This window comes from Spinacia oleracea, chromosome 1 (assembly GCF_020520425.1).
Source record: "Spinacia oleracea cultivar Varoflay chromosome 1, BTI_SOV_V1, whole genome shotgun sequence".
NCBI classification, from domain to species: Eukaryota; Viridiplantae; Streptophyta; class Magnoliopsida; order Caryophyllales; family Amaranthaceae; genus Spinacia; species Spinacia oleracea.
In genome coordinates this window covers 38,361,824-38,378,657 of record NC_079487.1, presented here as the reverse complement: position 1 = coordinate 38,378,657, position 16,834 = coordinate 38,361,824, and the positions used below count along the sequence as shown (strand labels likewise).

At 41.5% G+C, this 16,834-nt stretch overlaps 1 long non-coding RNA gene across 2 annotated transcripts; it reads right to left on the bottom strand.

Moving 5' to 3' along the window:
* Window positions 1-749: 749 nt before the first annotated feature.
* On the bottom strand, window positions 750-16,611 carry LOC130466343 (uncharacterized). Of its 2 annotated transcripts, none has more exons than XR_008926524.1 (7): window positions 16,219-16,611; window positions 6,916-7,124; window positions 6,766-6,828; window positions 6,591-6,650; window positions 6,341-6,493; window positions 5,021-5,089; window positions 750-1,014 (listed from the first exon to the last, which is right to left on the bottom strand). It is a non-coding gene; the product is annotated as an uncharacterized lncRNA (long non-coding RNA). The 2 variants fall into 2 exon arrangements; XR_008926525.1 differs by lacking the exon at window positions 16,219-16,611 and adding an exon at window positions 7,762-16,205.
* Window positions 16,612-16,834: the final 223 nt, after the last annotated feature.

Below are 16,834 nucleotides of genomic sequence, written 5' to 3'. Positions count from 1 at the left end.
CAACCATCTAAATTTACATGCATCGAATAGTGGGGTGAGAAGGCCCAAAAGTAGCGCCAACTTTTCCCCTAGGGCACGTGTAACTGTGTTCTTGTTGTGAGTGGGTTTGTTGTCGAACTAGTGCCTTAGTAATGTCATGTCCAACCAATATTAAAGTTCGCCTTTTATTTTATTCAGGAGAAGGGATATGTCTAACCCTAGTAGAAAAAATCACATTTACAGCGCGGGTAAAACAGGCTTTTTGCAGCGTTTTCGCGCTGCAATTGTGATGGCTGCAAATACCGTAAGTTTTTTGCAGCGGTCATAGGCGTTGCAAATAATAGGTTAATTGCAAGCGTGGGTAGACCTGTATAAGTTGTAAATAGTGTATGAGTTGCAGCGATGTTTGACCCCTATAAGTTGTAAATAAAAAGTAGTTGCAGCCCCTTATTGAGAAATATGGGCTGCAGCGCAGTGCCAGTACACGTGCTGTAATTAATTCTTTTAACAAATATATATATATATATATATATATATATATATATATATATATATATATATATATATATATATATATATATATATATATATACATATATATATATATATACATATATATATATATATATATATATATATAACAGCTCCGATCAGATGCATATTTATATATTTATCCCTGGACAATCCTATTATTTTGACAAAAAATTATAATAAAAACATTATAAATAGTTTAATAGGTTGCAAAAAAATTTTCATAGTTTCCCTTGTAATTTGCGAAACCCGGACAAAACGGGAATTTATAAACACCTGTATATAAGACATAACATACATATATGTTCCAACAACCATATATACCTCCAAGTAGCATCCAACGTCATAGCCAACGCATAACAAAAACATAAAACATAACATTAATAGACAACAAACTCATTCGGCAGCATCCATCAAATAGTTGTCCTTAAAATACTTTGCCCATTGTTCTCGAGTTTCTTCTAACTCCTCATTAGAGTATGGCATTTCTCTTTGTACATAACCCTTCAAAAAGCAAAAACTTGGTATTAGTTACTCGAAAACTAATTTCAAAGAACTTGGTATAGGCAAGACTGACTTGAATACCGTCATTTTCGCTCCCATTTTTGAACTAATGAACCTAATGATTCATTTTAAACTAATTACATGTTTTATATGCTTTGTTTAAACTTTCTAAGACTCATTCCAATATGGTTATGCACGTTTTAGGCTTGTTGGGTCGTTATGGGCATATTTAGGCTAAAATGAGACATTTTCGCTCCCATTTTTGAACTATTGAACCTAATGATTCATTTTAAACTATTTACATGTTTTATATGCTTTGTTTAAACTTTCTAAGACTCATTCCAATCTAGTTTTGCACGTATAAGGCTCGTTGGGTCGTTATAGGACATATTTAGGCCAAATTGAGGCATTTTCGCTACCAACTTTGCACTAAAGAACCTAAGGACTCATTTTAAACTAATTACATGTTTTATATGCTTTGTTTACACTTTCTAATACTCATTCCAATATGGTTATGCACGTTTTAGGCTTGTTGGGTCATTATGGACATATTTAGGCTAAAATGAGACATTTTCGCTTCCATTTTTAAACTAATGAACCTAATGATTCATTTTAAACTAATTACATGTTCATATGCTTTGTTTAAACTTTCTAAGACTCATTCCAATCTAGTTACGCGCGTTTAAGGCCCGCTGGGTCGTTATAGGACATATTTAGGCCCAATTGAGGCATTTCGCTACCAACTTTGCACTAAAGAACCTAAGGGCTCATTTTAAACTAAATACATGTTTTATATGCTATGTTTAAACTTTCTAAGACTCATTCCAATCAAGTTATGCACGTTTAAGGCTTGTTGGGTCGTTACGGACATATTTGGGCTAAAATGATACATTTTCGCTCCCATTTTCGAACTCATGAACCTATGGACTCATTTTAAACTAATTACATGTTTTATATGCTTTGTTTAAACATTCTAAGACTCATTCCAATATGGTTATGCACGTTTTAGGCTTGTTGGGTCGTTATGGGCATATTTAGGCTAAAATGAGACATTTTCGCTCCCATTTTTGAACTAATGAACCTAATGATTTATTTTAAACTAATTACATGTTTTATATGCTTTGTTTAAACTTTCTAAGACTCATTCCAATCTAGTTATGCAAGTTTAAGGCTCGTTGGGTCGTTATAGGACATATTTAGGCCAAATTGAGGCATTTTCGCTACCAACTTTGCACTCAAGAACCTAAGGACTCATTTTAAACTAAATACATATTTTATATGCTATGTTTAAACTTTCTAAGACTCATTCCAATCAAGTTATGCACATTTAAGGCTTGTTGGGTCGTTACGGACATATTTAGGCTAAAATGATACATTTTCGTTCCCATTTTCGAACTCATGAACCTATGGACTCATTTTAAACTAATTACATGTTTTATATGCTTTGTTTAAACTTTCTAAGACTCATTCCAATATGGTTATGCACGTTTTAGGCTTGTTGGGTCGTTATGGGTATATTTAGGCTAAAATGAGACATTTTCGCTCCCATTTTTGAACTAATGAACCTAATGATTCATTTTAAACTAATTACATGTTTTATATGCTTTGTTTAACCTTTCTAAGACTCATTCCAATCTAGTTATGCACGTTTAAGGCTCGTTGGGTCGTTATAGGACGTATTTAGGCCAAATTGAGGCATTTTCGCTACCAACTTTGCACTCAAGAAACTAAGGACTCATTTTAAACTAAATACATGTTTTATATGCTATGTTTAAACTTTCTAAAACTCGTTCTAATCAAATTATGCACGTTTAAGGCTTGTTAGGTCGTTACGGACATATTTAGGCTAAAATGATACATTTTCGTTCCCATTTTCGAACTCATGAACCTATGGACTCATTTTAAACTAATTACATGTTTTATATGCTTTGTTTAAACTTTCTAAGACTCATTCCAATATGGTTATGCACGTTTTAGGCTTGTTGGGTCGTTATGGGCATATTTAGGCTAAAATGAGACATTTTCGCTCCCATTTTTGAACTAATGAACCTAATGATTCATTTTAAACTAATTACATGTTTTATATGTTTCGTTTTAACTTTCTAAGTCTCATTCCAATCTAGTTATGCACGTTTAAGGCTCGTTGGGTCGTATTAGGACATATTTAGGCCAAATTGAGGCATTTTCGCTACCAACTTTTCACTCAAGAACCTAAGGACTCATTTTAAACTAAAAATATGTTTTATATGCTATGTTTAAACTTTCTAAGACTCATTCCAGTCAAGTTATGCACGTTTAAGGCTTGTTGGGTCGTTACGGACATATTTAGGCTAAAATGATACATTTTCGTTCCCATTTTCGAACTCATGAACCTATGGACTCATTTTAAACTAATTACATGTTTTATATGCTTTGTTTAAACTTTCTAAGACTCATTCCAATATGGTTATGCACGTTTTAGGCTTGTTGGGTCGTTATGGGCATATTTAGGCTAAAATGAGACATTTTCGCTCCTATTTTTGAACTAATGAACCTAATGATTCATTTTAAACTAAATACATGTTTTATATGCTTTGTTTAAACTTTCTAAGACTCATTTCAATCTAGTTTTTCACGTTTAAGGCTCGTTGGGTCGTTATAGGACATATTTAGGCTAAATTGAGGCATTTTCGCCACCAACTTTGCACTAAAGAACCTAAGGACTCATTTTAAACTAATTACATGTTTTATGTGTTATGTTTAAACTTTCTTAGACTAATTCCAATCAAGTTATGCACGTTTAAGGCTTGTTGGGTCGTTACAGACATATTTAGGCTAAAATGATACATTTTCGCTCCCATTTTCATACTCATGAACCTATGGACTCATTTTAAACTAATTACACGTTTTATATGCTTTGTTTAAACTTTCTAAGTATCATTCCAATATGGTTATGCACGTTTTAGGCTTGTTGGGTCGTTATGGACATATTTAGGCTAAAATGAGACATTTTCGCTCCCATTTTTGAACTAATGAACCTAATGATTCATTTTAAACTAATTACATGTTTTATATGCTTTGTTTAAACTTTCTAAGATTCATTTCAATCTAGTTTTGCACGTTTAAGGCTCGTTGGGTCGTTATAGGACAAATTTAGGCCAAATTGAGGCATTTTCACTACCAACTTTGCACTAAAGAACCTAAGGACTCATTTTAAACTAATTACATGTTTTATGTGCTATGTTTAAACTTTCTAAGACTCATTCCAATCAAATTATGCACGTTTAAGGCTTGTTGGGTCGTTACGGACATATTTAGGCTAAAATGATACATTTTCGCTCCCATTTTCGAACTCATGAACCTATGGACTCATTTTAAACTAATTACATGTTTTATATGCTTTGTTTAAACTTTCTAAGTATCATTCCAATATGGTTATGCACGTTTTAGGCTTGTTGGGTCGTTATGGACATATTTAGGCTAAAATGAGACATTTTCGCTCCCATTTTTGAACTAGTTGATTTAGCTATAAAGGCACGTCATTCCAAGTCACAAAGAAATTAATCCGCATCGCATTGAGTCGTAGAAGAAGGTTCCTATAGGGATCTGACTCGTCAATTTCCTAGAATCACGCAACTTGAAGTAGTGCACAGAACTGATCAGAAACTGTGCAGATCAGTTCACAGAACTGATCAGAAACAGCCACCACAATAGCATTACATGAACAACTATTAAGTGACCCCTAAAGACTGCAGGCCAAAACACACACCCCTAACTGCCTGCACTAATCAGCATAACCCCTGAGCAAAACAAACCCCAACCCCCATGCAAAACCCGACAAACAATCTGACTCCAGCAATAAGACAACTCAACATTCGACCAGTCACAACACTATAAATCTATTGTTCATATTCTGTTGTTTGCAGGCACTTGGCAGTTAGCATAGCAGCTCAATATCGAGATTAATAAGATAATAAAAGAAAACTTTGTAAGAAACGTATACAATAACAGAACAACATTGACATACCTTCTACGAGTTCACCAAAGGGTCCAAAGGCCTTAAGTAACGTCTTTACTGATGTGTAGAATGACAAACCTGTAAGAAAACATCCTAATCATTATATTATTCGATTCAGCTCCTAGTTCAGAAGTTCTATACAGTTGTACATAATTCTCACAGGCACTTTTATAACTTACTACCTATTGTGTTTAACAAAATATAGATACTGCTCATGATTTACGTGTAGTGTGCAGAAGAAAAAGGAAACTGAGCTTTGTTTATATAGTTTTCTTACAGTTTCAGAATCCCAAAGGGGAAATTTTCACAAACTTTCACCTACCAGACTAATTTAACCTGAACTGAATTGATTAAAACTGAATTGAAATTCTGAAGAAGAAAAAACTCCAAAAAAACAGGACCTAAATTGATTAAGCTTTCTTTATCCTTTGAGCTGTTTGAAAATTTCTTCCTTTTCTTCGTTAAATCCATGCTCTAAACTTCTTCCATTTTAATCACTTTCTTATCAGAATTATCACAAAATTTTCACTTTTATCTAACCGGAAAGCATTTCGCGTATTTGTTCATCAATTGCGTTCTATCACAAACATTGGAAATCAAATCACATTCAAGAATATTTCCCTGGAGATTAAACTTTAATTCATCAGAAATTACAATATAAATAATCAAAGATCCGCTCTAACAGTTGATATGAACAATCAACACAATTAGTTTCCAATTCATATTATTTTTAAAAAAAAACAATGAAAATATAACTAAAATTAAGTTTTTTTCCCCTAGTGGAGTTAAGGACTCCTCTCGTGACCCACTACCAGTACCGTGGCTCCACCATTGTTTCCGACCATGTCTTTTTTGTGGGAAATATATGACAAATGATACTCCTTGGAGTCCTTCACACCTTATTATTTGGCACATAGGAAAAATGTTAGGGCTAAAATAATGTTTCAATTAATTTCTATTATTTACAAATTGGGAATAGCTTTTCGTTGAGCAACGCTCATGTTTTTTGGAGTCCTGCAAGATGAGAGTTCGAGAAGTTGTGTAGGGGGACCCCTTCTCCTTCCCCCTACTCTCAAAGGCTCTGGTTTGTTAAGCTCAATTGAGTTTACCTACTTGTCCAGTAGGGTCCTTCTCCTTACCAATTAAAAAAATAAAAATAAATTCTCAAAAAGTCATGGTAGTGTCACAGATTTAGGCACGGAGATTTTCAGTTTGCTAATCATTAAAATTAAGGGAGCACAAGGAGCAACAATTCTCAAAATTGACCTCAGAACATGAAGCTGACAAAATTTCAACCACTAGAAAAATGAATATGCAATCAATGTATACCTCAGGTCCAGCGTTATTCAGCTCCTCGTAACCCCTTTCAATGACTGTCCTCACAGAAGAATCAAGAGCAATATCCAAAAATATTAGATCCTTCATCCGATTGTGAGATTTGAACAACAATGGTCGGAGTTCCTGTCATGCCTCTAGTAATGCCTGTGTATTATTAGGTCGGATTTAGGCAAAAGTGAGTTTTTTAAACCAAATTAGAGATAAAGTGAACCAGAGATGTGAAGATGTATGATCTAGGTACCTCAAGCAGTGGCTCCACATTCTTATCTTCCACATGTACCGAAATAAACTGAAGCAAATCCTGCAAAAAAAAAAAGGATATACAACATTACTTGAAAAGTGTACCTAGCATACATATGACATAGAACCAACAGAGAAGCAAACAACAGAAATGGACAGCAGTAAAAAAAGATTACCGGAAATGCGGCTGGCAATCCAGGAAGAGGATCGATATTCACGCCAACCATGAAGCCTTGACCCTGAGGTTATCATATATAAAATATCATGTCTTCAAAAAAGAACTGATTAAGTGAGCAGTATAGAAGAATGCAGGTGACTGACAATACCTCAGTTTTGTATCCCATGCAATTTGAAATAGCAGCCTCCAGATCTGCTCCTGAATGAATTGCCTGCATAATCCAACTGAAATCTTTCTTCTTCGCATACTTGTGTTGCGTACTTGCAGGCTTATTCTTCTTCCTGGTCTTTGTTGTAGTAAGCACTACTGAGTCTTTGCCTCATGCTTGAACAGACACATTCTTGGGGTTTGCAATCCCTTCAATAATACAAATACGAAAAAACAGGAAGTCACTAAGCCCTACGGAATCATATAAATGATATTATTATATATATACAAAAAAATAATCTTCTAAAAGCATTTTTCCTGTTATGGTCTGCATGATAAACAAGATGAGTGAGGCCTTAAATAAGCTCAAGACCAACAAGAAGGGGATTTATCTTTATCTTTACCATTCATTAACCTAAAAAAAATAAGAAAACACAATTGAAAGTAAAGAGACGAAAGTAAAATACACATTTCTTAAGTAATGTCTAACAATATGAATAACCACCGATTAACCGTAATTCATAACTGATGTGGGTAAAAATACCCCACCTACGTGGCACCAACGTCACGCGACACGTGGCTCCTGATCACTGGTCAGCCGCTTATTTTGGCTGCCACCTAAGAATCAGCCTATGCTGATGTAAGGTTAAACTAAATGTGCTAGTCCCTTTTGAGGCCCATGGCCCATAAGGAATGTTATGATAGTGACACATGTCATTATCTGGTAAACTAGCCAATCATGTGACATGACTCTAGGGTTTTCCCCCAAAAGGGGGAGACTATCTATACATCCAATTCCCAAGAAATGGATACACAATTCTAGATAGAGAAACATTCTACTACTTACCTTTAATGCTTTCTGTTCATTAATTACATCTTCCTAAAAACCCGTGTCTTACTTAAGCATCGGAGGGAATATTCCTTCGGAAATATTCTTGTTTTGTAGGTACGCCGCCGACGTGGACTGGACTCGACACTACGTGGAACCTTATACCTCCTCGTCATCATCCAAAGGAAAAACTCCCACAACATTTGGCGCCGTCTGTGGGGAGGTAAGGTAACATGGTAGACGTCCAGCACTTCGGAGACGCGCCCATCAGTCGAAACGAAAACGACGAAACCGTAATCAATGGTGATCGTCCTCCTCGAGGGAGGGACGATAGAAGCCACCAGTCTGTAGGGCAGGACGGTCGTCCTGAACCTCCTCCTGAGTCACAACCCGAGCAGGTCCAAGTGGAAGATGAGACGGGTCAACCTTTGTTTCCTCCAGGTGGCCACTTGAGGGTTGATGCCGACACAGTTATGGAAGAGAACCCAGACTTGCCGGTGTCTGCTGGGCAGCTCAAAGATATCCTGGCTGGATTCAAAGCACAGATGGACACCCTACAAGATGAGATCAAGATTATCCGTTCTCAGTCTCATGGGACGGGAATTCCGTTCTTTAATGGACTCACTCGGTCTAATGTCTGGCGGCAAGACCAAGCACGAAATGACGATCATGATAGACGCTTTGACAGAACAAGAACTTCCTTCCAGTCCATAGCTCCGCGTCGGATCCTGCCAACTTCTCGGCCTGAACCTGGACCGTTCCGAAGAGTACCGATCATTCAGCTAGATAGGCCCCAAGAAACTGAGGTGTCGGATACAGGTTCCACTCCTGTCATGCAAGATTCACCCCTCGCTGCCCCTTCGCGCCGTCTCACCAGGACTCATGTCAGCCGCGCGGACAGCGAGCGGCGTAGAACATCCCAGAATAGAAGGCAGGATCCAATATGCCATATTCAACAAGGGGTAGCCGGCATCATCCTCGATTACACCACCCCATTCTGTGCTGATATCATGAATCCTCCCAAGGAGCCTAAAGTAAAACCACCTGCTATTGACGCCTATGATGGCACGTCTGATCCTGATGCACACCTCTTGGCCTATCGGCATCATATGTATGTCCAGGGAACTACTGATGCAACCTGGTGCAAATACTTCCGATCCACTCTGAAAGGGGTTGCCTCCAAATGGTTCGAGAAGTTGCCTGCGGGAACGATCAACACATATGCCGAATTGGAGATGTTATTTTCAGCAAGATTTATGGCTTATAAAGAAGAGAAAAAGACGAGCATGCATTTGGGTCAAATACAGCAAGGAAAAGATGAATCTTTGCGAAGCTATGTTCGACGTTTCAATTTGGAATCAGGGCAGATTCCAGACCTACCTGACGGGGTGGCGTTTGATAACTTCTTTAGGGGACTTAAGAAGGGGTCCTTTAAGTTTTATTTGGTGAAGAAAAGTGTGAGAACTATGGCCGACGCTCTGGATGAGGCCGAGTCCTTTATTCATGCCACTGAAATCTGCTCCGTCCCCAAAGAGTCTAAGGGAACAGAGGCCACAGATCATCCTCAGCGCAAGGATAAGTCAGACAAAAAGACCAGTCGTCCGAATGGGACATGGGCCATTGAAAAGAAAGGATATCAAGCAGACCGCTCCCAGGGACAGAAGAGAGGATGACCCTATGACAAAGAAAAGTTTGAATACAACACTGACTTGTATACGATACTTCTAGATGTCAGTGATAGGTATGAGATTGATCAACCGTTCCCCATGAAGTCGCCGGTGGAAACTAGGGACAGCTCGCTTTACTGTAAGTTCCATTGTGATGTGGGACATGAAACAAAAGATTGCAAATCACTACGAAGGGCTCTCGATGGATTAGCCGCTAAAGGGTTCCTGAAATCCTATCTCAGCGCAAGCACGGGGGGAAGTGGTAAAAAATTCTACAAGAAAAGCAAGTCACCGTCATACCGACGTGATGACAACGACACTGACCCAGAAATTATAGCCGTCATCTCAGGAGGTTTAGCCGCTGGAGGTCCAACAATGAGAGGTCAAAAAGAATATGCAAGCCGGTTGGGATAGGTCATGTTGTCTGGAAAAGCTCCAATTGACCATTTCCCTAAAGTGGAGATTTGTGAATCTGACAGGGGCAAGATCGCCACTCCTCATGACGACCCCTTAGTTATTGAATTGAAGGTAGCAAACCTCAAAGTAAGGCGTATCTTAGTAGATACGGGGAGTTCGTCGGACATTATCAGCACAGCTTGTCTAAATCGTCTTGAGCATGATCCAAAGACAATTGAAAAGATACATTATCCGATCATTGGATTCAAAGGCGGCATAATTCATCCCCAGGGGATAATAACTCTGCCCCTACGAGTTGGAGGCCGGCATCAAAGTAAGAACTTGAACGTCCGCTTTCTAATTGTAAAGGACCTCACTGCTTACAATATCATACTGGGTCGTCCAACTTTGAATCAGGCCAAGGCAGTGGTCGTCACTCATCTTATGCTCATGAAGTATGTCTGTGATAAAGGTCAGGTCGGCACTATTCATGGTGATCAACAGCTAGCAAGAGATTGGTATCTCACTACGCTAAGTCCCGAGGCTTGGGGGAAAACTGACGAAGCAAGAGCAAGCTCAAAAAGAAAACTAGATGAGATGGAGGAGAAAGTCAAGAAGGAGGCCTTTACCATTGCCACGGCTCACATGGAAACAAAGCGGCCTGAGCCGGTTGGTGGACATTATGAAATCATCCTTGATGAAGCGCGTCCAGATAGGACGGTGCCAGTAGGGGTCTCTCCTGACGACCAGCTTGGGGCACATTTGGTCACTCTCTTCCAGGACATTTTTTCTTTTGCTGTGGAGGACATGCCAGGCATTGATCCAAGCATAGCCGTCCACAAGCTCAATGTAGATGAGTCCTTAAAACCTGTTCGTCAGAAGAAGAGAAATCATGGGGAAGCAAGAAACAAAGCTGCAGCTGAAGAAGTGCAGAAGTTGTTGGAGGCTGGGTTCATTCGGCCAAGTCAATATCCAGATTGGGTGGCAAATGTAGTGTTGGTGCCGAAGCCCAACAAATCCTGGAGAATGTGTGTGGACTATACGGATTTAAACAAGGCTTGCCCAAAAGACAGCTTCCCTCTACCCAAGATAGACCGGTTGGTAGATTCAACGGATGGTCATGCTTTGATGTCTTTCATGGACGCATACTCGGGCTTTCACCAAATTCCTTTGTGGCCAGATGACCAGGAAAAAACGTCATTTGTTACTGAGCAAGGCCTGTACTGTTACAAAGTGATGTCGTTTGGTTTAAAGAATGCGCTAGCCACATTTCAACGTCTAGTCAACACTGTCTTCTCTAGTCAGTTAGGGCGAAACATCGAAGCTTACATTGATGATATGATAGTAAAAAGCAAGCAACGTGAAGAACACTTGGCTGACTTAAGAGAAACTTTTGAGACGCTCCGAAAATATCAGATGAGGTTGAATCCAAAGAAGTGTGTTTTTGGGGTAACGGCTGGAAAGTTCTTGGGATTCCTTATTGATGAAAAGGGAATCGAGGCCAATCCTGATAAAGTACAAGCAGTGATAGATATGACGTCGCCAAAATCAGTCAAGGAAGTCCAACGCCTGACGGGATGTCTAGCGGCCCTGGGGCGGTTCTTATCAAGGGCAGGTGACAAGTGTCATTACTTCTTCGGCACAATCAAGAAGAAGAGCAAATTTGAATGGACTGAGGCGGCAGAAACTGCCTTCGTCCGATTAAAAGAACATCTCCACACCTTACCTCGGCTTGTCAGTCCTCTTCAGGGGGAAACTTTGTATGTGTATCTGGCCATTTCTGAGTGGTCCTTGAGTGCTGTGTTGCTAACTGAAAGGGAGGGAGTGCAACTCCCTGTCTATTTCGTGAGCCATGTCCTGCAAAACGTTGAATTAAGATATTCTCCAATTGAGAAGTTTGCACTTGCACTGTTTATGGCCAGCAAGAAGCTGCGCCCTTACTTTCTGGCACACAAACTAGTGGTATACACAGACCAACCTTTGAAACAATCCCTTACTAAGCTAGACGCTGCTGGACAAATGCTGAAATGGGCAATTGAGCTGAATGCATTTGATATCTCATATGAGCCTCGAAAAGCTATCAAGGGACAAGCATTTGCTGATTTCATTGCAGAAATGACGAGGCCGACTTTTGAAAAGAATGTGGCGACTCGCTGGACAATCTATGTAGATGGCTCGTCAACCCAGAACGGGTGTGGAGCCGGCATAATATGTCAATCTCCTGAAGGAGACAAGTATGAGTATGCCATGAAATTCAATTTCCAAACATCCAACAACGAGGCAGAATACGAAGCTTTATTAGCCGGCATAAAAATGTGCAAAGCTGCTGGAGCTCAAGAAATACTTGCCTTCTCTGACTCACAGCTCATTGTGAGTCAAGTGAATGGGGACTATGAGGCAAGAGACCCTAACATGATCAAATATATGCAAGCTGTGCATCAAGAAATAGAACATCTAAAGAGCTTTGAAGCTAAGCAGATTCCCAGAACGGAGAACAATCAGTCTGATGCCCTATCAAAACTAGCTAGCTCGGCTTCTTGTGATACCCCGCGTCACGTGTTCTGGGAAGTGAAAGATAAGAGAAGTATTGAGCAGGAATTATACTCTCCTATGGTAGCTATTCTGGATCTGTCGTCAACCTGGATGGACCCTATCATTGCTTACAAAGTGGACGGTTCGCTTCCGGACGACTCAAGTCTGGCCGCCAAAATACAAAAGAAAAGTTCTTGGTTTGAATGGTAGAATGGAGTTTTGTACAATAAGTCATTTTCTAGACCCCTCTTGCGGTGTGTCACTCCTGAGAAAGGGAAAGAAATTCTAGATGATTTGCATCAGGGATTATGTAGCTCCCACATTGGAGGACGAGCCATGGCAGAGAAAGCCTTGCGAACTGGTTATTACTGGCCCACTTTGAGGGAAGACGCCCTAGCTATGGTGCAAAAATGTGACAAGTGCCAACGGTTTGCTCATCTCATCCACAGGCCGGCTCACCCTCTCACTCCTATCATGAGTCCCATTCCGTTTGCCAAGTGGGGAATGGACCTGTTAGGGCCATATACAGCGGCCCCTGGAGGCCGGCGCTATGTGATAGTGGCTGTTGATTACTTCACCAAGTGGGTTGAAGCAGAGGCTCTCAAAAACATAAAGACAAGTGATGTGAGGGCGTTTATCTGGAAAAATATCATGACTCGCTTTGGAATACCACAAGCTATCGTCTTTGATAATGGGCCTCAGTTTGAGACGCCTAAGCTGAAGGAGTGGTTAGCAGACCACGGCATACACAGCTGCTTTGCCTCTGTGGGACGACCTCAAGCCAATGGCCAAGTCGAAGCATTTAACAAGATTATCTCCGAGGGGATCAAGAGGAAACTAGATGAAGCCAAGGGTCTATGGGCCGATGAGCTGCCAAACGTCTTATGGTCCATCCGCACTACGGCTAAGAACTCAACCGGCGAAACCCCATTCCTGCTAGCCTACGGAGCTGAGGCCGTGTCGCCCATAGAAATGTGTGAACCTACACTAAGGGTCATGTTATATGACGAGAATGCCAACTGGGAAATGATGAAGTTGGCCCTTGACTTTTTACCTGAAGTAAGAGGAAATGCAGCATTGAGGCAACAACTGTACAAGATAAGGATGGCGAGGGAGTACAACAAGAAAGTCTCCAAAAGAGTGCTCAAGGTAGGAGACTTTGTTCTCCGAAAGATGGAATCTGTGGGACGAGCCAACGAACAGGGTAAACTAACGCCCACTTGGGAGGGACCCTATGAGATCTATGACGAGGTTAGAGATGGAACCTATCGCATTCAGGACATGCAAGGCTGACCAATTCTACGCACCTGGAATGCAGACAATCTCAAAAAATATTTTTCCTAGGATGTATTCTGACTGTCTTTTATGAAAGAATCTGTGGTCTACACAACGGCCGCTAATGGTCCTAATGGAGTAGTAGTCTCCCTTGTAAACGGCTAAATTCGCCTTACAAAGTATAAATAATACTACTCTTGTTTCGTCCTATTCATTACTCTTACTAACTTACCTAACATATGCATGCAAAAAGCCTAATCGAATAAAGGCCTAAGAAGTGGCCCCAGATTAGCACAACATTTACAAGCCTAATTGATTGAAGCCTAAGGAGTGGCCCAGATTAGCATAAACATAGGCTGATCACCTATTTAATTGTAAAAATCGTTCCCGAAAACACGAACGTCTATTTCTCCAAGGCAAATAGGTTCATTCCTATATGCCGCGGCAACAAACATGCCGCTCCACATTGACGACGGGGGCAAATCCCCAAACCAGTCATATGTCGCAGCATCAAACATGCCGCGCCCAATTTACGACGGAGGCAAACCCCTATACAACTTATCGTTTTCTTAAAAATGAATATTTTTCTAAAGGCAAATAGGTTTACTCCTATATGCCGCGGAAACAAACATGCCGCTCCAAATTGATGACGGGGGAAAATCCCCAAACAAGTCATATGCCGCGGCATCAAACATGCCGCGCACAATTTACGACGGGGGCAAACCCCATACAACTTATCGTTTTCTTAAAAACGAATATTTTTCTAAGGCAAAAAGGATTACTCCTATATGCCGCGGCGTCAAACATGCCGCGCCCAATTTACGACGGGGGCAAACCCCCATACAACTTATCGTTTTCTTAAAAACGAATATTTTTCTAAAGGAAAATAGGTTTACTCCTATATGCCGCGGCAACAAACATGCCGCTCCAAATTGACGACGGGGGCAAATCCCCCAAACAAGTCATATGCCGCGGCATCAAACATGCCGCGCTCAATTTACGACGGGGGCAAACCCCCATACAACTTATCGTTTTCTTAAAAACGAATATTTTTCTAAAGGCAAATAAGTTTACTCCTATATGCCGCGGCAACAAACATGCCGCTCCAAATTGACGACGGGGGCAAATCCCCAAACAAGTCATATGTCGCGGCATCAAACATGCCGCGCCCAATTTACGACGGGGGAAAACCCCCATACAACTTATCGTTTTCTTAAAAACGAATATTTTCTAAAGGCAAATAGGTTTACTCCTATATGCCGCGGCAACAAACATGCCGCTCCAAATTGACGACGGGGGCTAATCCCCAAACCAGTCATATGCCGCGGCATCAAACATGCCGCGCCCAATTTACGACGGGGGCAAACCCCCATACAAATTCGTCGTTTTCTTAAAAACGAATATCTTTCTAAGGCAAATTGGATTGCTCCTACAGGCCGAAGAAAAAAGTAAGCCGACGATCAGAAGCCGCGCAACAATCCCCATACCCAAGTTCAGCGAAAATCATACTGATTGATTGACTTGCGTCAATCAATCAACTAAAATAAACTTGGGCGTGGGAGTCTTGTCCAGAGACATTCAAACACCTGCTCTGGGGCACAAAGTAGACGTCCAATCATACACGACAAAATGACAGAGAAGGCGTTTAAAAGTCTAAAACTGAAAATCACATAAAAAGGTGACGAATCACCACTAATCTGCGCCCAAAACGGTGCCAAATTCAACAAAAATAAAAATTATCCAAACAAACGCCATAGGCGTTGAAACAAAAATAAAATTATTCATTACAGACGCTCTTGGCGCCATAAAAACTTATTTTTTTATTGACAAGGGGAGTGGAGTTATGACCCAACAGGACGAGCAGCGGCGGAATGAGCGGAGGTCGACGTACTCACACCATCTGGGCCGTCGACAGCAAGCTTGGAGGTTGGCTGAGCTGAAGTCCCTTCCTCCTGAGCCGGCGAGTTCACCTCCTCACTTTTGGCATCAGAATCCTCAAACACAGGAGGAGGAAGACCTTGTTGCTCGGCCTCAATGATTGCACCCTGCTTGCAAATTTGCCGCTCAAACCAGGCGAAGGAGAAGTCCTACATGCAGGCGTCCCAGGCTCGGCGAGTTCTCTCTCTTACGTTCTCTGCAGCCAACTTGGCCTCGGCCTTAACCCGAGAAACCTCAGCCTGAGAAGCCGAGACCAACTCTTCAAGACTGGCCACTTGCTGGCGCAAGCTCGCAGCTTCCTTCACCTTGGCCTCAGCCTCCTGGAGGAACGACTGGGCAGAAAGGGCTTCGGCATTAAGAGTCTCAATAGCAAGAACTTGTTCATTGATTTTGATCAAGCATTGCCTCTTGTCGCTCCTCAGGACAGCCAGCTCCTTGCTTTGAGCTTCGATGGTCTCCTGCATCTCAAGCCGAACCTTCTCCACTGTCTCCATAGCATAGTCACTGGCATTTGTGGCTTTATGCACCTGCCGCTGAAGCTGACTGGTGACGTCAGCTCGCCAGCGCTTAAAGCCCTCAGCCTTAATAAGCAGCTGCAAGAAAAATGTAAGTAAGAAAGAGTAAAAATTGCTAAGTACAGGAATGAAACAAGAAGACGGATGCTTACACCCAGGAGAACCGCCTACATAGCCCCGAATTGCGCATCCGCCGCCGGAGGGAACTGCTCCACATATTCCTTCGGCACGGCCTTAATCACCGAAGAGATGATCTTAGCCTTATCTCGGGACGAGAAATGCCGAGACGGAGGAATATTGCGGACCTCATCGTCCAAAGCCGCCTGCCTGCCAGAAGCTATACAAAAAGAGAGGTGAGAGTCCACAAAAGTACTTGATCAAGAAAACAATTTAACTTGAAGAATTTAGCATCTACCTGGGTCGTCGCCCCCCACATGAGGAGGACGATGAGCTTCTGGATTCTGGGCCGCCTGAGCCGATGGCTGGTCGTCCTCACCATCAAGTACCTCAAACGGCGTAGGGGAAGCAGCCCTCTTGCTGGGACCGGCCCCGCCTCTGGCATCCCCTCTTTTGGCCGAACCCTCCGTAGGAGGATGCTGCCGCAGAGGAGTCACTGCCATAGGAACGACCTCCACTGGAGAATCAGACGACTTCTCTGGCAAGTCCTCCCTCTTAGGACGCCTGAGCCCCGCCTTGACCTTGGGACGCTTCCCCGCCATGGAAGCGTCCTTGTCCTCGGCCTTGCGCTTAGGGCCGGCCGAACCTTTC